The 23,852-nt window shown below is 41.4% G+C and overlaps 1 pseudogene; it reads left to right on the forward strand.

Annotated features, from left to right (window-relative positions):
- The first annotated feature begins 18,244 nt into the window (after positions 1–18,244).
- Positions 18,245–20,786, forward strand: LOC136544428 (uncharacterized; annotated as a pseudogene).
- Positions 20,787–23,852: the final 3,066 nt, after the last annotated feature.

Raw genomic sequence — 23,852 nt, forward strand, 5'->3', positions numbered from 1 at the left:
AGCTGGAGATTAAAGATCTTCATTCTCATATCCAGACTACAAGAAATTCCTTGACAACCATGGAGCCTGAACTGAAAGCCATGGAGGATGAAAAAAGTAGATTAGAAGCTCAACTAGCCGAACTAAATGCCAAAATTCAGTCTCACAGGGCCCATATAGCTAATTTGCCGAAGAACATAGAAGCAGCTTCACTAAAGATAACTTCGACCATCAAAGAAGACCAGCAAATCAAAACTAAGTTATCCAGCATTCAGAGCTCTGAAGATGAAGATCAAAAAGTGCTAGATAATGTTAGCCGAATCAGGACTGAAGCCATAGAGGCAATCAATTATCTTCTGAACAAGTAGACATTGGGCTTATAATAAACTTAAATGTGATATCCTTTTTCCCTTGATCAACCAACTTTATGTTTACATATTTTTACTTGTTCAAAAACAGAAGCAATTGGCCATTTTCCCTTAGATTACTCGATTAGAATGTAGCCAATTGTCTCCATTCTTCCAATAGCCGAACGAATCCTAATTCAAATGTTGTGAGGGTATAGCCGAACAATGCTGGCTCCAACAAATCAGGGAGATAGTCAAGCGACATCCGATTTAACCCATGCCTGGCCCAGCCTAGTAGCGGCCCAGCCGAAAGGGAAAAACCCTACTCCACCGTTCGGCATTCTTGCCCCACGACTCCGTAGAATTCGCCACGACTCTTCGCTCCGGCTTATAAATAGACCCCTCCGTTAGCCTTCATCGCTATCTCCGCTTTAGCATTCTCACATCCGTCTCCTCCACTTCCTTCGTTCGATTCATTCCAGAAGAAAACCCTAACCTCCACCAAAGTAAATGGCGAACAGTGGCGACCGTGGCAAGCGTCCTGCCGACGGGGAGGCTGAAGGAAGCAGAGCATCGCGCTGCCGGCGCCGTGGGTACGATTTGGCTTTTTGCCCCCTTGCAATTTTCTTGTTCATCTCTTAGTTTTGATTTTTTCTTCCTCATTCATCAGGATAAGGGTCATTAGTTCCAGCCAATATCATCTCCTTCCTCCGACGACAGCAGCTCAACCGGGAACTCCATCATCCGGCTCTTCCAGCTCTTCAAGCTCCTATCATTCCAATCCTTGGGGTCCGGTGGAACCAGCAGATGCACACCATCCGTATTCTCATGAGGAGGCACTCAAGTTTCGCCAGGAGAGGGATGAAGCCCGGGAGGAGCTAGGCGATGTCTCCAAGAAATTCGGCATCGAGCAAGCCAAATGGGAGGACCAGCGGAAGCAACTCTGCGACGCCATCACCGGTTTGATATCTTCATTTGGTTTTAGCATCCTGGCTTCCCTTGCTTGCTGACCCATTTTCCTTTTCTGCCCAGCTCTTTCTGCGGAGAATGACCGCCTGAAGGCGGCAGCGAACAAGATCGCCGACAAAGTGAATGCCCAGGGGGAGACATCCGAGGCACACCTCGATGCTGTGGACGGCCGTGTTGATCAGGCCATCATCCAAGGTGTGCACCTTGGTGTTTCTCTCGGGCTGGCGGCAATGACCTCCCGAACTAACGAAGACTACTCCTTCCAGCCAGTCGGCTTCGCTGGAGGACGCCCGGACGAGATCGACGACATCGATGAGCGTCTGGAGGTCTACGATGATCATGCCGTCGCCCTTGCCGAATCCACACATCCCCAGTCCGTCCTCAACAAGTTATTTGAGGAGTAGTTTGTATTAGGATGGACTTCTATAAATAAACTTGTCTTTTGGAAGAATACTTATTTCTTTGATCCCTTTTGGTAAAATTCTGCCTGCGACTGTCTGAAAAATGCTGAAAACAACCCGGTCTTGCATAAACATTCTTGTGCTAGAGGCGATGCAAGCTGCATCGGCTATTTTGTGCTAAAGGTGATATGAACAATATCGGCTATTCTCAGTCTTATATCTGATTTTTAGGCTAAAGGCGATTTTCTCTTTATCGGCTTTTCTGATCTACATTCATGAACCAACCTCAACACTGGGGTAATACTTCTTAAGAAATCTTCCATTGATAGCTCTGGTAAACTCCTCTCCAAATAAAGTCCTCAATATGTATGCATTGCCAGGTACACATTCTACTATTCAGAAAGGACCTTCCCAATTTGGAGACCATTTGCCGAATGCTCTATCCTTTGTTCCAACTGGCAATATAGTTTTCCAAACCAAGTCTCCTTCTGCGAACTGCCTCAGCCTAACCCTTTTGTTATAATACTTGGCAACGCGTATTTTATTTTTCTCAATATTTTCCAATGCCTTGAGACGAATCAAATGTAAATCTTCCAATTCATCCATCATCAGATTCTTATAATCTTCTTCTACCAATTCTTTCTGTAACACAACTCGCCTTGAACCTGACCGTAATTCCCATGGTAGTACAGCATGATGCCCATAAACCAGTTCATAGGGAGACGTTTGAGTGGACCCATGACAAGCCATTCGGTAAGCCCATAATGCTTCATTAAGAACCAAGTGCCATCTCCTTGGTTTTTCATCAATTTTCTTCTGGATGATTTTAATCATAACCTTATTTGATGCTTCTGCCTGACCATTAGCTTGTGCATAATAAGGAGAAGAATTATATAACTTAATCCCCATATCTTTGGCAAAATCACAGAATTATGAAGAAGTAAACTGAGTTCCTTGATCAGTTGTTATAGTTTGAGGAATCCCGAATCTATGAATTATATGTTCCTTAACAAAATTGATCATATTCTCTGACGTTACCTTCTTCAAAGGGATAGCTTCAACCCACTTGGTGAAATAATCCATGGCCAAGAGTATAAATTTGTGTCCCTTACTAGAAGGAGGATTGATCTGACCAATTAAATCTACACCCCATCCTCTGAACGGCCAAGGCTTGATTATGGGATTCATAGCAGATGCTGGAACTTTTTGAATATTGTCGAATCTTTGACAATTGTGACACCCTTTGTAATATTCAAAACAATCCTCCAACATAGTCGGCCAAAAATAACCAGTTCTCCTAATTATCCACTTCATCCGATAAGCTGACTGGTGTGCACCACACAATCCTTCGTGAACCTCATACATCACTTTCTTGGCCTCTTCTTGACTTAAACATTTGAGCAATACTCCATCGATGGACTTGTAATATAACTGATTATCAAAGAACACAAATTTGAGAGCTTTGTATCTGAGTTTTTGGGAAACTTTTTGAGATGGATCTTTCAGATAATTGGTAATTTCGTATCTCCAATCATCATCTACTTGATCAGTATTTAAAACACCTTCTTCTATAGCAAAAACTTCCCGACTCTCTCGATATCCAGAAGCAGCTTGAGCTAACTTATTTGCTTCTTCATTATACTCTCTAGGGATATGATGCAAGGTTACTACCAGAAAATTCTTCAAAAGTTCTCTACACTCCTCATAATATTCTCTTAACACATTGTTCTTGCATTCATACTGACCACTCAGTTGATTAATCACCAACTCAGAATCCCCAAAGATTTCAACAGCAACGGCCTTTACTTCTATAAGAAGCTGAAGCCCTCTAAGCAACGCTTCATACTCTGCCTAATTATTAGTAACATGAAATTCAATAGGAACCGCATACTCAAAAGTTTTTCCTTGTGGGGAAATCAAGAGAATACCAGCTCCACCACCTTTGTTACAAGATGATCCATCGAAGAACAAGGCCCAAGGCACAATGCTTATCGCCTCAACAGAAAGATCCCGATGTTGGGTAATAAAATCGGCAATAATTTGACCCTTTACCGCCTTTGCCGATTCGTACCTTAAATTAAATTCTGACAATGCTAAAATCCATTTGCCAATTCTTCCATTCAAAATTGGCATCGATAGCATATGTTTGATTACATCAAAACTAGAAACTATCACGCATTCGACATTCAACAAATAGTGCCGAAATTTGGTACATGAGTAATACACACACAAGCAAAGTTTTTCTGTAGCCGAATACCTTGTTTCCGGGTCTAGCAGCTTTCGGCTAATATAAGCTATGATTCTTTCTTTTCCTTCAAATTCTTGCATAAGGGCCGATCCTATCGTTAGGCTATCGGCCGCCACATACAACTTAATAGGCTTGTCAAGTGGTGGAGGTACCAGCACAGGTGGTGCTTTCATATATTGCTTGATCTCATCAAAAGCCTTTTGTTGTATGTCACCCCATACAAATTTTTGATCCTTCTTGAGCCTTAATAAAGGAGAAAAGGGTAAAACTCTCTCTGATAGATTGGATATGAATCTTCTTACAAAGTTGATTTTGCCTAACAATGATTGCAATTCTGTGAGATTGGTTGGCGGCATAACTTTGTCTATTGCTTCCATGCTCTTTTTCCCAACTTCAATTCCTCCTTTATGAACTAAAAATCCCAAAAACTCACCAGCCGAAACTCCAAAGGCACATTTGTTTGGATTCATCTTCAAGCCATGCTTTCTTGTGCACTCCAGAGTCTTTCTTAAATCGGCTAAATGTCCTTCACGGTTTCTAGACTTGACCACTATATCATCGATGTAGATCTCTACAATCTTGCCGATCAGCTCGTGAAAAATATAATTCATAGCTCTTTGATAAGTTGCACCGGCATTCTTTAACCCAAATGTCATGACTATCCATTCAAACAAACCAATATGACCAGGACATCTGAAGGCTATTTTTGAAATATCTTCCATTGCCATAAAAATTTGATTATAGCCAGCATTACCATCCATAAAACTAATGACTTCATAACCTGCTGCTGCATCTACTAGTAAATCGGCAACTGGCATTGGGTAACCATCCATGGGAGTGGCCTTATTAAGATTTCTGAAATCTATGCAAACCCTCATTTTTCCATTTTTCTTGTATACCGGTACTATATTTGAAATCCACTCTGCATACTTGCAGGGCCGAATGAAGTTTGCTTCTATTAATCTTTCAACCTCCTTCTTCACATCGGCCAATACCTCCTCTTTGTATATCTTCCGTGGAGGTTGTTTGTAAGGACGAAATCCAGGTTTAATGGGTAATCGATGCTCAACAATGGAACGATCCAATCCAGGCATTTCCGTATAATCCCAAGCAAAACAATCTTTAAACTCTTTCAATAGGTCTATCAACTTTGATTTATATTCTGGGTCTAACTTTGCACTAATATACATCGGCCTTGGCTTAGAACCATCACTAACATCAATTTCTTCCAACTTATCAGCCGACATAAAACCACGTCCCAACTTTCCTTTGTTGCCATCGACATGATTTCCCATTAAAAATTACTATGAGAGCCGACTGCTTGGATCGGCTGTTGGCCCTCACTGAAAACATTTACAGGACCTTCTTTCCACAGTTTTCCAGAGAAACAATCGACGCCTTCATATTCCCAGTAGGTAGACTCTGTGGCAGCAACACTTACCGAATCGTCAGCATGCACAACTTCAACATCATCTCCAATCCATTGAATGAGAATTTGATGCATGGTCGAAGGAATGCAGCAATTAGCATGGATCCAATCTCTGCCCAAGAGTAGACTATATGCCCCCTTGCCATCAATGACAAAAAAGGTAGTAATCAGAGTTTTAGACCCAATAGTCAGCTCGACATGGATAGCACCTCGGGTATCAGAAGGGTTGCCAGCAAAGTCCCTAAGCACCATGTCAGTTTTCAACAATTCTTCACTAGTCATCCCAAGCTTTTTGAAGGTAGTATAAGGCATGATATTGATAGCAGCCCCTCCATCAACAAACATCTTAGTTAAAGGCTTGCCATTGACATATCCCTTTAAATAGAGTGGTCTCAAGTGACGATTCTTGATTGGTTTGTCAAAAACAGCCTGCTGTGTTAATACAAGCTGGGCCATCAAATCCTGACATTCACTTTCATCAAAATCAGAGTACACCTCTTCTTGGATATATTGGCTTTCGGGAGCTATAAACTCTAATGGGAGGAAGAAAGCCATGCAAGCATCAGCCGAAGGACCACATCCATCAGGCTTCTTTTTAGGACGCCATATTTGCTTTGCTTCGGTAACTTCCTGTTCCAACTCCCTATTCCTCAGTCGTTGAACCCTTCTTTTCTGACTTTTTCTCAGGCCTGGAGGACACCACTGTCCTTTTTGCCATACGTATCTATAGGAATCAACTTCTTTATCCTGCACTCTATCATGAATCCAACCTTGACCCGTAAATCTTTTCCTTTGCCGATTCTCAAAATCATCTATTTTTAAGCGCCGATCATCTTCAGGAACCTTCTTTCCAAGTCTTTCATAGACGGGACGGCGGTTGACTCGAGATTGCCTATACTCGGAGTACTGAGCACTACACTCCGGACAATTATTTCTTGCAGGCAACCTCAAGCCTTCATTCCAACAATGCCTAAAGAATGAACAACCCCAATGAGACTGCTCCTGTTCTATCATGTATTCTTTTTGCTCCCTTCGGTATACCTCTTCCTCATACCTCCGGCATTCTTCAATAAACCATTGCTTCTTATAGTATTCCTTCTCTTGTTCTCTTTGCCACTTGTTTAGCAAAATACGTGATGTAACTCTGGGTTTGGAAGTTTGACCTCTCTCGGTTCGGCTATTCTGAAACCGAACTTGTTGCTGCAGTTCTCTACTAGTGACTTGCCGATCCGGGTCAACAGCACCACTTTCCTTTGCTCTATCAGAAGTCAACACCTTCATCTTGCCTTTACCTTTGAGATCATTGGTAGAGACCATATTCATAGAGAAAGAAATCATATTTTGTGGAAAAGGCTGATCATCAATTTTCATCTTGCCATCAAACTTCAAATGTCCCTCTTGGATAGCTTTCTAGATTCGGATTCTGAACACCCAGCAATCATTGATAGAGTGAGAATTAGTGTTATGGAAACCACAATACTTTTTGTCTTTCACTCCTTCAGGACGTAGCATGGGATGTCCTTCTGGCAGTTTGATGCGTCCTTCCTTTATCAACAATGCAAAAAGCCTGTCTGCCTTAGTAACATCAAAATCATAGGTTCCCTTTTGTTGTTTCAACCAGCGTTGACTAACTTGAGTGGGTTCCTTTGCCCAATTCAACTCAGCCGCAGCTATCTCATCTTCATCAATATACTCAGTCGCTTCCTCCAGAAAACCTTGATACACCTCATTAGTGGCATTGTTCTTCTGAAAGCGATTGTCTCTCCTGAATCCTTGGGCCTGATTACTCATAGCTGCTAAACGCTGCGCAAGTTGGCCAAGATCATCAAACTCCATGCCGAACAACTTTTCCCTGATATTCGGCAACATTCCTGCTATAGCTATTCCAGGTAGTTGATCATCTAGTAAATTCAGAGAATAACACATATTCTTGGTCTCCCTAAATCTGCGAAGATATTCCAATGGTGTCTCATTTGTTCTCATCCTCAGACTCATGAGATCAACCAACTTTTTCTCATTAGTACCCGTGTAGAAATATGAATGAAACTTCTGCTCTAGCTCTGCCCACGTACCAATGGAATGAGCTGGCAAAGACGTGAACCACGTGAAAGCTGGTCCTGTAAGAGACAAAGGAAAATATCGAATCCTCCAAGCTTCATCTGTAGCAGCTTCTCCAAGCTGCATCAAGTACCGACTGACGTGCTCTATGGTACTAGTATCATCTTGACCAGAAAACTTGGTCAAATCTGTTGGAGGCTTCACCCTTGGAGGTAACGCCACTCTGTTGTACCACTCTGGATAAGGAGACTTGTATGAATAGGATTGATTTTTTGGCTTCAAACCGAACTGATTCTGCATCATGTCAGCCATCCTGTGCATCAAAACATCAATGCCTGAATCCTGATTTCCTTGTACTTGCACTCCAGAAGGCAATCCTAAAACACTCCTATACCCTGGATTTGGCACAGCATTGATAGCACTGTAATCAGTAAATTCTTGATACCCATCTCCATACATATTCTTCTACAATCTGTTTGATGCTGGAGAAACTCTATAAGCTGAAGGTGGCACTTCTCCTATGGTACCAAATGTCACCTGGCCATAGGTGGGATGTGATTGCTTTTCAGTGTGAGTCAATCCACCTATATTCGAAGGCGACGCTACTTCTTTTCCAACAGGCTTCTCCTGATGCTTTGGAACATTGAAAAGCGTTGGTCCACTGAGTGGTCCAACATTTTCTTCAAAGTATTTATCAACCATTGGACCAAAAGTACTGATCATGATTGCTCGAAAGGTATTCAGAAAAGCTGTGTGATGGTTTGTCATGGTTTCTCCCATAGCTTTATAGACCAGGGCTGCCATCTTCTGAGCATCCTCCTCTTCCGTGTAATCAGTTTGATGCGGAAGAAGAACCCTTGGCATTGACTGCTTTTGAAACACTTTATTGCTCTTGTTTTTGGAAAAAGACATCAAACACTTCCGTTGGTATTGCTCACATGCTTGTAGCACTAAATCCCTGTAATTATCTAGCAATTCTGCCATGCTCACATCCAGAACATGATCATTGTTGATCTCAGACGCCATCTTAAACTAACAGATTGTCCCACTGGGCGTGCCAAAAAGTGTGTTGACACAAAATGTGACGCACTGTGCCTCACACACAGCAAGCCGGAAAGCGTGGCTTCAATCGGGTTCCCGGGTGCTTCGTGACCCGGAAGCGTGCCAGTCAGTTTGACCTGAAAGAACTAACAAGGGATAAACAGTTAAATGCCAGACCAGAACATGTCAGGTGAGACCAGACAGTTCCATATATACGGCCCTGAAGCCACTTACAACGACATACAGCTATAGGAAGCTTTCTGCCAACAAGTTTATAAACCATTCAGCTAATCGTAAGATGAACACACGTAAAGATCCGATTGCCGAATGCATGTGCATGGGAAGACATGTTTGAACAAGTGAAATTAATTATGAATTAATGCATAACCAAGCTCAGCAATCCAGCCGAATTGGGATCCATGAAGAAGGAACGTGCAAATAAACACGATTAAACTAATCTAAAACCTGCATCTGCCGCACGACACCTAGTTCCGTCAAAGCTTAAACGTAATTATCATGCATGAACCCACAACATGTAACAATCTAGATTAAAATAATTCAGCCATTATGAGCATGTTATCTATTTGCAGAGGTAATATGACAGTAATGATCATTGAAGCACGAATAAAACCACAAGAGAGGGCCGAATAATATCAATCTAGGTTGGGCAGAAAGTGTGTTACAAATATATGAAATATTTAAAACATGCAACACAGGGTAACTTAATGAATCTATTTAGATTTTGCCGTATCTAATAGAGCCGATAACTGTCTTGCTTTCACTAAGCATATTGAGCAAACGCCTGCCGCACGGTATCTACTCAATAACAAAGCATAAGCAAAGACTTCTTGATTGTCAAGCAAAGATCCACCGCACGATCATTGAAAACAAACAAGACTACTTGCATCACGTCTAAATCCACCGCATGATACTAAACATGATAACAAGGTTGTCGGAACTTACGGAGGTCGACGGATCGATGACTCCTCTCGAAGAACTCGACGACACGACAAAAGGACTCGAAAGTTGGCACGGGGCCGGTTGTATTGATTTGGTTGTGAACCCCTATTACAATGGTCGAGGGTCAATATTTATACCCTAGACAAAACATGAGTCCTAGAAGACTACGATTTACAAAGGAACTTCTAAACAAACTTGGAAACTTACGATTCCTTACCCTAAACTCCCAGAGTCCTTTATTATTACAACTTTCATCTTTTCGATCGGCCTCGCCTGCCATCTTCTATTTTCCCGAATGGAGTCACCGCCTTCTGGAGTAACCGACCGCACAAGCATTTAGCCGACCGCTTGTTTTGCTTGCCGAATACCCTTCTTCCCGCATGCGGGTCCACCTGTCATCCTCCAGAATCGACCAAAATCCAGTGTTAACAAACACGAAGTGAAAAGTGTACATGTTTAAATGTTTAGCTCTATGTATGTGTACTAATGTCTCCTCTTTTAGGTGTATGGATTTGCGAAGTGTCGTTTCAAGGAATGGCTCTATGGTCCTAAGAATCAATGGCTAGAGCCACCAAAGGTAAAGGAAAAGAAGAAACAAAGGTTAATTTACAAAGCACCTCCAGTCAAGTACGAATGTGGTGTTAAATCCAACTACGGTCTAGTCCCTTCGGAGCTTGAAATAGGCCATTATTGCGGCCATATGGTTGACTATGATGAGGTTGGTTATTTTTGTGGTAAACATAAAATCGTATTTTGTTTCTTTTGCTAAGACATATATGATATAATTTTTCGTTTGAACAGAGCACTAGAAAATGCAGGTGGGAATGTTATGATGGTCAAGCTAAGTTCTTGGATGAACTGAAGGGGAGGCAAGTAATTGCACGAAAGAGGGGATATGGACCTAACTACATCAATCTATTCGTTAAACATCACAAAATAAGATGCGTGAGTTTGCTAGACAGCGTGGTATTCGTAATCTGATCGATGTTGGGCTTGACAAATGGAGATTAGAGAGACGGAGGATGTTAGAGGAGGAGAGGGCAAGGAAGGAGGCAAGGAAGGAGACAAGAGTACAGATGCAGGTCTTGATCGAGCATGTTGTTGCATTATGTGTCAGTGAGTGCTTGAAAGTCTTTTTTTTGTTGCCTGATTTTAAATGTAATATAATCGTGTTGCTAACTGATTATATTTTATACATGAAGGGATGGAATGCAGCGAGGACCATGATGTAGAGGTGGCTCGTGCAAGGTATGAGGAAAAGAAGTTAGATGAGCACAGAACGCGAGCTGGTTGCACCGTTCAATCACCGATTGTGTTGTCTGATGAGGGGGACGAGGATGATGACGACACTGCCAGACTCTAGCGGAGGTGAGCTTGCAGGCAAAGAAGGATGACGATGTGTTCTTCACTCAGGCCGTAGAGGCCATAGATGAAGTGGAGGCTGCTTACTACAGGCGACACGTAGGTCAGAGCAATGCAGGTGAGCCTAGCCACAGCAACAAGGTTGTCGTAGAGGACTGGTACTCGGATGATGAGTTGCTTACTCAGTATGTTTCAGACTGAGGATTTAAAAGTGCATTTGCCCCCTATGTGGGTTTTGGTGTATTGATGGCATCCAAATTAGGGACTAACATGATCTTAATGAGATATGTCGCAACTATTACTCAGTATGCCCTCTCCAAAGGTTTTGTTTTTGTTTTTGAGTTTAGGATCCGCCGTACTATAAAGAGGAATAGAAACTTAGTTGGTCTGAGGAAGATAGAGTGCTCAAACATAAAAATAACATCAAAAGAGAGACACTAAGCACTCCATGAGCATGTAGAATATTTTTCAGTGACTGTTGATGTCGGAAGTCCCGACGTAAGTCGGAACTTCCGACCGTCGGAAATCATGACTCATGCCGAAAGTCCTGACGCCCAGTCACTTAGCTTGTGCAGTGACTGTGGTCGTCGGAAGTCCCGACCCAAGTCGGGAGTCTCGACACCTGGGTTTTTGCTGGCTGGCTGTCTACGCACGTCGAAAGTCTATTTTCATTGTCTGAAAAGGCTAGATTCGTCTGCAAAGCATCTGTACGTTACGATTGGACTATACACGTTCTAACGAATTTACATTTAATCTATGTACTACATTTGTGCCTTTTTTGCAGTGTAGTATAATTAATGATTCACGGAAAAAATTCGCAAGAGTTTCCCTTGTTAGTTGTTTCAGGAGCATCCACAGTTACAAATAGAGTCATCATTATATAATCCAAACATTTAATCATCCAAAGAGCACAATGCTACCACAACAAACATCACAATCAGCATAACATGTCCTGCATAGTCCAAATAGTCCACAATGTCCATACAATCCCAAATAGTTACAAAAAAATAACTATAAAATCCATAATAGTACATACTAACATCTACTACAAACCCTCATTGCCTCCTAGTCTTACCCTTACACTTGTGAGGAAGAGCGCGGGTACCTGGAGTGTAAGGGTCAGGTGGACGGCGTCGCCTAATGCTTGGAGGCTGTGTAGGCTGAGTCGAGGGAGTGTCCTAGAGCTGAGAGGGGCCAAGCTCCTTATGCCTCTGGTCTACGTCGTTGTCATCCTCGTCCTCGTCCCCTGTAGCTGCTTGGCTAGAGGAATCTAAGCCTCCTCTGCCTGTGGGAGGAACGTACACATCTTATGTCGTGTCTGCCCTACAACCATAATGAGCAGCCACACGGCGTAGCCGACGTGACAGTCTCTGTTGTACAAAATTATGTTAACTAAAAGAATATAACATATTAATAATATGTTTGAAAGAATATTTTGAATCTTACGTCTAGGAAGCTATGCGTGTCGTCGTCCCTGACTCTCGGACGAAAGCACTCAATGTCTTCAATGGAGCATTTGAGGGTATTGCCCTGCAACAAAGTTCTTAGAGAAAATACTTCTGAACAGATAGCAACAAGTTTTGTGTTCTTTTCTACAACAATCTAACGTATTATAAGGATGCTACGGCTCGAAGGTGACACTAACTAAAATAGATACCTCTAACGCATAATGTACTGGTATGCAACTTAATGTAGAAAAATATGGCAATTGACTTAACACTCTGTCCAAGATTGGTCCTGCCTCCACCTGCCTTCATGCACGAGTAGATTGGTCGTATACTGTGCCTTCATCATCGGAGGACTCGATGTTAGCATAGTCATCTTTTGTCCACTGTACCCTCAGCCTACAATATGTCGCTCGTTGGTACCAAGCTTGGTACCACCTAAACTCACGGTTCGTGTGCGGCTCATTATTCTTGTCCATGTTGTCGTGCATCTCCTCCCATTGCTCAATGTAGTACTGGTGGTGCTTCTCCCAGTCAAAAATCTTTCTGTTCTTCTGACAATCCAACCTGCACGTATGTCATCGTTACTTGAATCCATGTACATGTCACCATATTAATGGAAATGGACCATCACGAGATATTTCAAATAGCAAAACACTTATGTAAGTCAACGCCAGTCGAGAACAGAGCTGTTGGCCAAAGCTGTCTCACACCAAATTGGCATGCAACTCTATCTGACAAGTGGAACTCGACAGCATAGAAACAGATTAGAGGGCACCTCATCCTATAGAAATCATCGTCGAACCCACACATGTTGCTCAAATAAAAAAAGTACCCCCTCTCCATCGTACGACTCCCATGACACCTACAACATGTCCAAACAAGATGTTAGATGGTATACTAAACCATTTCAAACCAGCATGGGAAATAAAATTTACTTACACTAGACGCCGTGAACGTGTCTAGCTTGTTTGTGAACTCAATATACGTCCGCTATAACCTCGCGTGCGAAACCCTAACCTAGTCCCAAAGGTACGCCCACGTTAGCTGCCAACATGGAGGTTGATCTAGGAACCACTCACGAGGAGCCAGAACCTTGAGACGGCCAATTGGTAGACGAGCCCACATCCACAACTGAAGCAGGTACACGCATCCACCAAGTGTCATTGTGGACGAAGTCCGACGACACCCCTCGCAAAATCTATCGGTAAAGAAAACCAAGACTACAGAGCCCTAGCTGTACTGACCTGCCTGGTCCCAGTCACTGAGGCAGTAGACCCACATCCACGACGCAGTGTCACCCGTGGCATCGGGGAAGAGAACGCAAGTAAATAGGTGTAGGATCCACGCCCTGCAGTAGTACCCAACTGTCTCCTCATCTGCCTCCTCGGAGCACTGTGCAAACTCTTGCCGAAGCCAGGAGATGAGAACCCTAGAAGTGCAAGCCCCTTGCTCGCCAACCTCACGCCCAAGGAAGGCCTCCACTCATGCTCTCTAGCCTTCTGACTTGCACTGCCCGATGACTGCGTTGTCGTGAATCCTCAGGCCTAACATCTTCTGACACTTCTGGAGCGTGACTGTTATCTCCTTAAAAGGTAGGTAGAAGCTGTGAGTCTTCAGACACCACCTACATTTTAGACAAAGCAAGATTACATGTCAAAAAGGCAAGCGCATAAACAAATGGCCATGAATGGAGGCAGTGATTGAAGATAATACCTGTCAACCAACGCAGTTATGGCCGCTGAGTTGAACTTGAGCAACCCACGACGAACCTAAAAAGAGATGACATCCAGGCCAGCTCTTTGCAGAAAATAAGTGTACCTATTGTTGTACTGCATGTCCAAGAACCCATTGTGGGTTCTAGGATGAAGGAGCGGAAGGTCCTACATGAAATAAAATATAGTCTCTTGTTACTTCACGAACACATGTACGCTCACCAAAATTTGAACAAAACATCACTACAGGTAAGCCTAGGCACGAAAAACCGAGAACCGAGAACCGAACCGAACTATCCGGAACCGAAACCGAAGTAACCGAAACCGAAATATTCGGTCCTAGGTTCGGTTCCAGGATCCCAGGAACCGAAATTATTACGGTTAATTCGGTTCCAGCACTCGGTTAACCGAATTGACCTGAAATAACCGAACTAAGCTGTTGGACCTCTTGTTTTTTTACTGCAGGCTTGAATATTGCTCTATGGTTGAATATTTGAGAGAACAATAACATATATGTGTTGTACTGTTGTTTTATGTTGCATTGCTATTTAAATTGTCCCTTTTGACTGCATGAAAATCAGGCAAAATGCTGCCGAAATTTACAATTGAATGTGTTGTTTCCTGGTTCCTGAAAAATTCGGTTCCATCGGTTAGAACCGAAACCGAACCGAATTAACCGAAACCGAGATTCCTCAGTTCCACATTTTCAAAGTAACCGATCGGTCCCTTCTTCTCAGGTAACCGAATTAGCTGAAGAACCGAACTGATCGGTTTCGGTTAACCGAACGCCCAGGCTGAACTACAGGAAGACGGAGCATTAGTGATAAAATGATGTGACGAAATTTATCTTTGCCACTAATGCTCATACTATTTGTGACAAACCTAGTTTTCATCACTATTATGTTGGTTATTGGTGGCAAAGTATTAATTCGCCATAGAAAACATCTTTAGTGGCAAATCAAGTGGCGAAACATTATTTTGCCACTGTTTAACATGATATCTGTGGCTAAAGAATATTTACCCCACTGATACGACATTATTAGTGGCAAAATAAATTATCGCCGCAAGACATACAATTAGTGACAAAATATTATGGCAAAATTTAAATTTGCCACTACTTGCCATACTATATGTAAAAAACTAGCTTTCATCACTCTTATGTTGGTTATTAGTGACAAAATATTAATTTCCCACAGAAAGCATCTTGAGTGGCAAATCGAGCGGTGAAACATTTTTTTGCCACTATTTAACAAGATATTTATGGCAAAAAAAATATTTACCTCACGAATATGACATTTATTAATGGAAAAAATATCACCACAGGACACATAATTAGTGAGAAAAATATTATGATAAATCATAGTTACGACTTGCTAGCTTAATTAAAATAGGGCCCATGCATCAGCTCCTTATTAATACATGTATCCAATCTAATTCATTACACACACGTAACATACACAAGCTATTTAAGATGGTTCCACGTGTTAGTCTATCAGTTTCTTCTTTGATTCTTATAAACACAAAATATATGGGCAACACGTTGTCAGACACGTGAGTTCCTTCCTCTTCACCTGAATGCGCTAGAACGCCTGCACCACTCCAGATCCATCACCAACATGCTGCACCTTCGCTCCGCCAGACGGCCACAGCAGCACCCCCATTCCGGCCTCCCGTGCGCTAGACTGGATTTACTTGATTTAGTAGTGACATCTTCTTCATCAGTAAAAATGACAGATAACCGTCATCCGTAAACCACATTGGCCATGTACGTCTAATTTATATAAATTGTGGTGGATCTTATCATGTAAAAGAGTGCAAATGAAAGCAAAGCTAAAAGCAGGACTATTTTTGTTGCTTTTTGCTACAAAAGAAGTTAAATAGGTTGTTTCTATATAACTACAGATTTTTCATTAGTTTGCAGAATATGGAGTAATAAGACAGTTAATGAATGAAGCAAATGAAAAATAAAAGTACAGAGCAATGAAGCAACAACAAGTCGCACGGCCAAATTAACCAATTGGTAACCATTAATTGAACAAACAGAAAATAGTACCTGCTTACTTCTGCTCGAATCTGATCAAAAAGACAGCGGGCCTGTTCGGCTGGTATTAATGGCGGCTGAAGCTGTTTTGTTGTAAGAGAAAAATACTGTAGATTCTAGCTGATAAACCGACTGATAAGTTCAAACGAACAGGGCTAGCGAATGTACGCACTAGCAAGGCCGTTTTCCTTCGCTGCTCGGCTGCAGCACGCCTGCTGCCTATGCTCGCCTCACTAGGTTAGACCTCCGCTGTCACCACCGATGCGCAGCCTCGCAGCCTCGTTGATCACGGCGTTGATGGTTCGTGTCGGATAGGGCAGTGCCTGTTTGTCTGTTCGCGGCGGCGGCATCACCGCGAGTCCGGGATGGATAGATAGGCAGACCACATTGGACTATATGGGCTACAGGGACACGAATACATGCTTGGCCCATAGGCCCAAATAACGATTCTTAAGGACAAGATAAATACATGAGTGAGTTACTTATTCGTAAAAAAATCAGCTAAAACAAAACTAATATGGTTTAAATGTTGGTAATTGGTATTCTATATTATTTTTTTATAAATATTTAATATATAATTTAAATAATTACTTATTTATGATTTTATATATTAATCAAGTACATTTCTAATATGGTTCGAATTAGAACCATCCATTTGTATTCGTATTCAAGAACATTTGAATTTGTATGGTCCTTGCTAAGGGGGGTCGGCAAATTCTTACAAGCATACACGCACACTCGTCCAAATGAGTTGTCGTACCAGAATAAATTCAGGAAAAAAGGATCAAGTACATCGATGACTAACACGGGGTGCTAGGTTTCACCACAAGAACCTAAAGAGATGAGCTACACTCAGTTCACATGTATTGAATCTCTTTGATTGACCCCTCTATGTATAATTCCTGTCTCCGGCCCATGATAATGGGTGTGTTTAGATCCTTGGCCGTATCTTGCCTAGCCTTGGTAAGGAATTGCAAGAGAGCCGAACGTTTGGTTGAGCGGCGAGTTGCTTGGGAGCCTGTGCTGGCAAGCAAAATCTTTTAAAAGAGCTCGAGAGTGCATTCGGCTTGCTCGGCTAGGTGAGTTTCTTGGATTCCGTGTAGGTGAGATGAGTCAAGTTTCCCTGAGAAATCAAATGCACCCATATGTTTACGGTTTTTGGCTCTGATATAACGCTACGAGGAACTCATGGACCCTTTAGTACACTCTAGCCAACTTTTGCAGTCCAGGTCAATGGAGGTCTTCACCTTCCATGAATATATTTTTATTTGTTGTATTGGATATTAATGTTAAATTAGTTCTATAGCTTTGAAAGAACATTGTTTTTAGAATATACCGTTGGAAGATTTCTAGTGACACATCTTATTCAAAGAGGTTAGAAGCTGAATTTTATTCATTACCTAAAATGATTAGCTTTTTTTCAATAAACACATATATGAAAATAACATTGGCCATTAAATATTATAAATTCTACCGGTAGAAATATTATGGCCTTGTTTTTTTTGCACCGAGCACACCTTTTCCCTCCTTGTAATTGGTAAAAATTGTTCCCTCCAAATATCCATTTACCAATGACGCTACTTTCCCTCCAATTACTCAGTGAACTTTTTTCACTCCCGCCATATTGCATTGGACGTCAACATATATATACAGCAACAATGAGTCCTTTTCATCTAGGAAGAAATAAGCCAAGCCATTCCGTGAGAGGAGAAATAGGCAACCGTAAAGTCCGCAAGGTGAGTACTAGTATTTTCTATCTTTTTTCCCATCTAACCTTCCGCCATCTAGCAACCAATAGTAGCCTCCCATGATTACTCCTTGGTCAAAGCAGCCGCAAAGGCCGTGCTTCACCATCCTCACGGCCGGACGCCTCTGTGGCGCATCTCCGTGCTGCTAAGACTCACCTGCCCTAATTTTTCGATCCATGCCGCTGCAAACTATCATCCTGGCCCTAATCCACACTGTTGTTGTCGCCATCGCCGTCGCCGTCACCGTCGCCCCCATCTCCGCGCCGCTTTCCTCACACCTCTGCCCATCCGCGAAGATGTGATGCCTACTACCCTGCACCGACACCCCGGCCTTCGATCCATCAAGATGCATTACATCCATGCCTGTCATCGACACCAGCCCTTGCATACTGCTGCGCTAGGGCATCCATGCCTCCTGCTGACTCCGGCATTCATGTTTATGAAATTATTATTTTTTAGATTATTTCTTTTGGCAAAATCTTCATTGATTCCACAGGGGACATGGCTCCACGGGTGACTCGCCGAACTGTTGCTGAAATTGATAGAGAATTTGTTGAGTTGACCTCTGCTTTATCTGATCCAAGGGAGCAGTTGATCACCTCTGGTATAGGATTCATACACTCAGTTCCACTAAATAATTTCTCTACATAAAAAATCTGATGTATTGTAGCATGTCACATAGTCCAATGTTTCAATTATGCTTAGGAAACTTACATGATCTTATACCAAGGTAATAAGGTGTATCTTCTAGTTATGATGAACTCAATATCTTAATATTGATACTGATTCCATTAGTCTCCACCAATTGCACTGTAAGCTAACCAAAGCATGTTAGTTCTCATACAAATGAATGCACCATGACTTGTTCATACGTATGAACCGGAGCAACTATGAACACTTGTGGCTTGTATTATTGTTGGTATAAAAATCATGCTTTTATAAAATGTTTACTCCTACAGGGGAAAGAACAAGCAGGTTACGTCCACGTGCCTCTCGAGCTGACAATACAAGTGATCATTTGGATTCAGTTGAGGCCATGGATGAAAATATTCAAATAAATGCTGCAGCACACAACACTGAAGGTGCTTAGCTAATATGAAAATCTTTCTGTACACTATTGTTCATTTCACTAAATTGCCTAGGCTCACTTTCAGTAGGCTCTGTGATGCTGATCTGGAATTGTTTCTTTACACAACGTAATAGTAAGCAGTGCATTTTAGAAAACCACCAAAGTAACTAGGAACTGTTATACTATCTGAATTTGTTTATGTATAGTATAGAGTATAAATATGAAATATTACATCTAATTATTGTTGTTTCCCCCCTATATTAACTAGACCCTGCTAAGAAGAGTGGTAGAAAAGTTACAACCAACGATCAACTTCGCAAGAGAAGAGCAAAAGGAAACAATATTGATATAAAGTTCCCTAAAGAATTTGCAAAAGTGTGTGGAGAACATGCTAGTTTATTTAAAAGTGAGATAACAGTTCTTGTAAGAACTGTACCACTCCAAGTGAATTTTCATATGAAATAAATATATTTGGCATGCATAGGTTATCATTGCATTCAATGGCTGCTTATTACATCATATCATTGTTGTACAACAAAAGTTTCCTGAGCTTTCAGAAGAAGATAAAGATTGTGCGATGAGACAAGTAGAGAGTCAATACAATAATCGACGTTATCGTCTGCTTCAAGCTTACCATAACAAGAAGCCAAGGCCACAACATGTCTCACCAGGAGGTTGGCAATGGTTGATAAGGAATTTGTGGACAGATGATGATTTTCAGGTACATACTACTCGTCCTAAATTACAGTGCTACATTATTGTTAATGACACATTTATGCAATTTATAAACCAAAAAAGGAGCAACCAAAACTCTATCAATAGAGGAAAGCAAGAGACGGGTTCCAAAGTAGGAACTAGATCAATTGCTCAAATCGCTTACGATCTGGTGAGAAAAAAGTTAGCAGGTAGATTTTTTATTTGCTACAAATTGTTTTGAATTAGTGAATACATGCATTTTTATTCCAACATAACGAGACCCAAAAACTGGTGAATGGCCTACTGCTATACAAGTTTGGAGGGCTACATATCAAAAGGACTGATGGGACATGGTCCATTCCAACGGGTGAAGAAATAATGGTATGAACATGTCAATTTGTATCCTATCCTTTTGAACTAGGATTAGGTGGAAGTGATGTGTTTTTGTATGAAAAATATGCTAATAGAATTCTGTATGACTCTTTCATGGTTATTCTCTCTGCAACATAGTTTCTGATGTATTGTTCATTTAATGAGTTGAAAAGTCTGGGCACTATGATGTGTTTTCAATATCTCTAATCATGAACAATATTGTTTTAATGAGTTGTTTGTAAATTTCACATATTATTTAATTTGTCTGCATTTTTCATTTATTAGATAACATGTCTACAGATTTTGTTTTCAACACCAGCAACTCTGAGAACATTTGCATTACACTATTCTGTAGCTAATTAATTTGTGCTCATACTTATGATTCATTACATGAACATTTTTGGCTGCTCCTTAGTATATGGGTTCTTAATTGGTTTGTTGTTTCATGCTTTGCAGACCAAGCTACAGGAAGCTGCTAGGATACATCAAGAAAAAAATTCTTCTGCACCAGTGTCCATAGTGGAGCACTTCGCACTAGTTCTTGGTCGAAAGCCAAACCATTCATGTGGTGTTGGCATTCGTTCTGTAAACCGAGTGGCTGAGGAAAGGATCAGACTGTAGGCGCAAATTAAGGATTCTGAACAGCGTGAAGCTACAGCTCAACCACGTGCAGATGTTGCTGAGCAACGTGCTGAGACTGCTGAGCAACAGGCACAAGCTTTGGAAGGCCAAGTTTCCACGGTGGTAAAAACAAATGCACACCTGCAAGAAGAGCAGCAATCCCGACGTGATGAGCTTACTCCTTTGCGTCAAGCACAGAGTGGAGAAGTTGCTCGTCTAGTGAGAGAACAACTTAATAATCAAATGGCTGAATTAATCGCATGCATACATTCTGGTGCCTCATAGCCTCCAACATCTTAGAGTTTAAACCCTTTAGTTGAATAATTATTGTGAGACATTAAAGTAGTGTCAAGATAGTTATTTTGAGGGTTGAGTGTTCTCAAATTTGTGTACTGCTTGATTGCCAAATTAAAATTACTGAAATAAATATTATTCATGCATATTTGAGAGGATCATATTGCTATAGTGTACATCTATTTGAGTTATTTTTGTCACTATAACAAGGATAATAATGATGACTCGGTCGCCACAACAACTAATATGTTTCACACAATTGAAACTTATCTTGTGACAAAACTTGTCTTGACTAATATTTTCCTACAAATGCTATGTTTTTGTGATGAAACTATCGATACAATTTATCTTGTCAATTCTCACAAAAAGATAATTTTGTGTGACAAAGGTTTGCCACTGTAACTTACATGTGAGGATGAGTTTGCATCACAAATGAGAAGTATTTGTGTTAACAAGTTACCACATATTGTGGCAAAGCATTAGACACAATTATAGTTAAATAGTGAGAACAAGCATCGACACGATAAACTCATGTAATGACAAAACTTCTGTCACTAATATGTAGTCTCTAGTGACCATTAATTTTACCACTTTTACAATGGTAATTGCGACAATTATATTGCCATAAATTCTATATAGTTGTGTCAACTATTATTACCACTACAAACATTATAAGTGGCATGATTTTTTGCCACTAATGCGTATGTTTTTGTGACAACAAATGGGCCACAAATGGCCATGTTACTAGTGGAAGCACAATTTATCACTAATGATTATGGCTATTTGTAGGGAACAAAAAAATCATCATTAGAGTATCTGTGAGGTGAGTATTTGTGGCGACTAGTGGCGATTAAAAAAATCACCGCAAAGGCTGATTTGTGGCGAAGAAAAAAGGTTTTGTGATAAAAAATTTCGCCACAAAAACCCTTTGCCCTTGTGGTGCATATAGATTACTACCTGCCCCTCCGCTATGAGACGTCCTCGGTGGGTCGCCTCGTACGTCGGGTCGAGCAGGCGGAATTGCGCCATCCTACAAAAAAAATCAATGAATTACAAATTCAATATACAATGAAACATAAACTTAGAAATGTACAAGTCATTGACACAATTACATGCATAATTTGAGACATGCATAATTAATTAAATGAATACGACAAATATGAAATAATGAAAACAACGCCTCCCATCCTTCCATGCATTTGGTTTTGGAATGTACTCATAATGCATGCATGTTTTCACCGCTTTGATTGCATTGAAAAGTACTGGTAGCTGCTCATACCCATCCTTCCAGTCCCCATATATCATCTTCCACGCTCGCTGCTTAGCCCTCCAAGCTTTACCATAAGTTATCACATAACCTCCATACAACGGCTCAACGGTCCTGATAATTGTTCTAACCTTCATGTTGGGTTCTCCCTGCAATATTTCCATCAATCGCTTGGCAATGAGGGTAGATGTCAACTGCCGATGCCTCAGTGTCAGCACATGGTCAGCACAATTGTGTGGCCCGATAACTTTTGTGATCTTCCACTTTCCGGTGACCTTTTGCTTCCTTGCATAAATCCTCTATGGGCAGCGTTTCTTATCACACACAACTGTGTAACGGCGCTTCACATATGAATGCAAGACCTTGTGAGGTCTCTTTCGTATCACTGCAAACGCCTGCAACCACCTCTTTAATACAGAGAGGTCCTTGAACACCCTCCCATTCTCAATTACCATGTTAGGGCCGGCCTCAGGAGTTTCTAGGAGCTCATCATCACGTCCTTCTACACACGTCTGATCGGAATGAGCAAGATCGCTGAACTCGTGAACTCTTGGATCACGGCGGCCGGGAAAGATATGCCTCAGCATCTCAATATCACTCTCTGTCAGCTCTCCAATAGGGCGATCATCATCAGAATCAAGAGCCCTTGCCATCTCATATGGCTCCGAATCATTCATAATTTCAACACTATTGGAGCCACGAAATCCATCTTCACAGAGCACTTGCGCAGCAACAGGGGGGCACATCCACATTGTCAGAAATGTCTACTGCAACATAAGTTGAAAAATAAGGAAAGAATGAAAGAAATGGATGTAAGGAAGGGGGTAAGCTCCCAATAACCATGCGGATAAGATACTTACTCGAATGATTCTGTGTCAAAGGGATCTCATGAGGAGGATCTGGCACAACATCATGAGTATGACAAGCATCTCCAATTAGCTCATTGGGGGCAGATTGAGCATCGGGAACCGTAGGTGCAACCTCCACATCCATATCTGGTTTCGGGAACAGAGTGTCGAAGTGTGCCTGTTGACCCGTTGGTGGGGAAACCCTATGAGGGATGTGATCAACTAACACCCGACGCACAACCACATCCAAACATTGCAGCTGGCTCTTCATTGTCGATCTCACATAGTTCTTCCACTGATCCGCACATCCAATTGGGATCATTCGCCTAAGGATGTTGGGATGAGAACCTAGGTGCAGTACACCCTCAAGTACAATGCCATCATCATCATCGCCAAGGCAATGCAGCTCCTCCCGAGACCTTGCAACCATCTCACTAAACGATGGCTTCTCATTGAATAGCACAGGCACGTTTTGCATGTCAACAAACTCAACATATCCATAGCGATCGCTTTCAACGGTGCCTCCATGATAAATGGTCACAAGGTTGTCCATCTATTTCAAACACGTAACGAAACACATGTCCTTTAGTCCAAATTAAACGATAGATAGTACATAACAAGTACTTTCTAACTAGAAACTAAGTAAATAAGATAATAACTACATACATAGATATAGTGTACTCACTAAATAGCTAGATCCTATTTAGTTAACTAAATATATAACTACCTATCTAAGTAGCTATCTAACTATATCTATGTACTTATGTATCTATGTTTCTATCTATCTACATATATATCTCACTAGATCATTAACTAAATCAACTACCTAATTCATCACATTAACTAGTAAATAACAAATGGCAAAACTACTACACTACAATCAAAGCTAACTAAGTACGCACATTGCAAATTCACAATTTTTACCTGTTCGACGACGGAGTC

This window comes from Miscanthus floridulus, chromosome 3, assembly GCF_019320115.1.
Source record: "Miscanthus floridulus cultivar M001 chromosome 3, ASM1932011v1, whole genome shotgun sequence".
In the NCBI taxonomy this organism is placed as follows: Eukaryota; Viridiplantae; Streptophyta; class Magnoliopsida; order Poales; family Poaceae; genus Miscanthus; species Miscanthus floridulus.